This window comes from Amblyraja radiata, unplaced genomic scaffold (genome assembly GCF_010909765.2).
Source record: "Amblyraja radiata isolate CabotCenter1 unplaced genomic scaffold, sAmbRad1.1.pri scaffold_631_ctg1, whole genome shotgun sequence".
NCBI lineage: Eukaryota > Metazoa > Chordata > Chondrichthyes > Rajiformes > Rajidae > Amblyraja > Amblyraja radiata.
Genome location: NW_022630663.1, coordinates 22,501 through 25,012, shown reverse-complemented (window position 1 = coordinate 25,012; position 2,512 = coordinate 22,501). Strand labels below are relative to the sequence as shown.

Sequence of the window (2,512 nt, the reverse complement as noted above, 5' to 3'; positions counted from 1 at the left end):
GAGGAGAGGGGGTGAGGAGAGGAGGGGAGAGGGAGGAGCGGATGGGGGAGAGGAGAGGGGGGGAGGAGAGGGGAAGAGAGGAGAGGGGGGGAGTGGAGAGGGGGGAGAGGAGAGGGGGGAGTGGAGAGGGGGAGGGAGGGGAGAGGGGGGGAGAGGGGGGAGAGGAGGGGGGGATGAGAGGGGGGATAGGAGGGGGGAGAGGAAAGGGGGGGAGAGAGGGGAGAGGGGGGAGGCGGGGGACAGGAGAGGGGGGAGAGAAGAGGGGTGGAGAGGAGAGGGGGAGGTGGGGGGAGAGGAGAGGGGGTGGTGGGGGAGAGGAGAGGGGGGGAGAGGAGCGGGAGAGGAGAGGGGGAGAGGAGAGCGGGGAGAAGAGAGGGGGGAAGAAGAGTGGGGGTGAGAGGGTGGGGTGGAGGAGAGGGGGGAGAGGAGTGGGGAGAGGGGGGGGAGAGGAGAGGAGGAGGAGGGAGAGGAGAGGAGGAGAGAGAGAGAGGGAGAGTGCCTTTTTATTTCAACCCAAACCCCCCAAACAGCCATTTGCAGGCAGTGCTTTCTTACTTTAACCATATTTTCATTTTCAAACCACATTAAGGGTACTTACTCACAGTAGTGTGGACATGTGTTCAGTGTTATTCACAGCTCAGAGAAACGTGACCCTCTGCCTTCCTCCATCTTGAAGAGACGGAATGAGGCACACCACGTCGTGGTTTTATAGTCCCTCCCACCTGCCGCCAGCGGGGGCAGCAGAGAGAATGGGGAATTTTGTATAATCATTAATAATTCTGTCATTTTTCATCGACTGCAAACATACTCGGCACACATGCGGCGGAGGGGGGCTCTGAGCGAGGTGGCCAAAAAATGACGGCTTTAGGTGGCGGCGTTCTCTCGGAAATCGCAGCACAGATCGCCAAAACTGGTCAAGAACAGACTTTTAGTAACATAGATAGGTAGCTGGGGACCCAGAACTGAGCCTTGCGGTAACCCACTAGTCACTGCCTGCCATTCTGAAAATTACCCGTTTACTCCTACTCTTTGCTTCCTGTCTGCCAGCCAGTTCGTTATCCAGATCAATACTGAACCACCAGTACCGTGTGCTTTACGTATGCCTACGAGTCTCTAATGTGGGACCTTGTCGAAAGCCATCTGGTGTCACGATGACTTTTGTAAACTGAAATCTAACATCTACATTGAGCTTCTTCCTGACCGCTTCTTCCTGACAGCCATCAGGCTTTTAACATAACAAATAAGGTCTGCACTAGGAAATACTATATTATTTGTGCTATTTGTTGATCACACAAACAGACATATTCACACATAGACACATTCGCACACACACACACACACACACACACACACACACACAAACACACACACACACACACACACACACACACACACACACACACACACACACACACACACACACACAAAAACATTAATATCTCTAATTTTTCATCGACGGGAAAAATCCTCCGCACTCGTACGGGGGAGGGGGGCTCTGAGCGGGGTGGCCAAAATGACGGCAGTTATTATCTGAATGGTGGCCGATTAGGAAAGGGGGAGATGCAACGAGACCTGGGTGTCATGGTACGCCAGTCATTAAAAGTAGGCATGCAGGTGCTGCAGGCAGTGAAGAAGGCGAATGGTATGTTAGCATTCACAGCAAAAGGATTTGAGTATAGGAGCAGGGAGGTTCTACTGCAGTTGTATAGGGTCTTGTTGAGACCACACCTGGAGTATTGTGTACAGTTTTGGCCTCCTACTCTGATGGAAAGACATTCTTGCCATAGAGGGAGTACAGAGAAGGTTCACCAGACTGATTCCTGGGATGTCAGGACTTTCATATGAAGAAAGACTGGATAGACTCGGTTTGTACTCGCTAGAATTTCGAAGATTGAGGGGGGATCTTACAGAAACTTACAAAATTATTAAGGGGTTGGAGAGGCTAGATGCAGGAAGATTGTTCCCGATGTTGGGGAAGTCCAGAACAAGGGGGTCACAGTTTAAGGTTAAGGGGGAAATCTTTTAGGACCGAGATGGGGAAAACTTTTTTCACACAGAGAGTGGTGAGTCTCTGGAAATCTCTGCCACAGAAGGTAGTTGAGGCCAGTTCATTGGCTATATTTAAGAGGGATCAGAGTGTATGGAGAGAAGGCAGGTGCAGGATACTGAATTGGATGATCAGCCATGATCATATTGAATGGCGGTGCAGGCTCGAAGGGCCGAATGGCCTACTCCTGCACCTATTTTCTATGTTTCTATGTTTCTAGGAGGATGCGGCGTTCTCTCGGAAATCGCAGCACAGTCGGCCAAAAGCGGTCAAGATCAGATATTTAGTAATATAGATAGCTGGTGTCCCAGCACTGAGCCATGCGATACCCCACTAGGCGGTGCCTGCCATTCTGAAAATTACCCGTTTACTCCTACTCTTTGCTTCCTGTCTGCCAGACAGTTCTTTATCCACATCAATACTGAACCCCCAATACCATGTGCTTTAAGTAACTCTAGCAGTTTC

The 2,512-nt window shown here is 51.1% G+C and overlaps 1 long non-coding RNA gene across 1 annotated transcript in view; it reads left to right on the top strand.

Moving 5' to 3' along the window:
• The first annotated feature begins 977 nt into the window (after nucleotides 1–977).
• LOC116970197 overlaps nucleotides 978–2,512 on the top strand; it is a 22,350-nt gene continuing 20,815 nt past the window's right edge. Inside the window, exon 1 of the long non-coding RNA XR_004411052.1 lies at nucleotides 978–1,143. This is a non-coding gene — a long non-coding RNA (uncharacterized LOC116970197). The remainder of the gene's footprint in view (nucleotides 1,144–2,512) is intronic.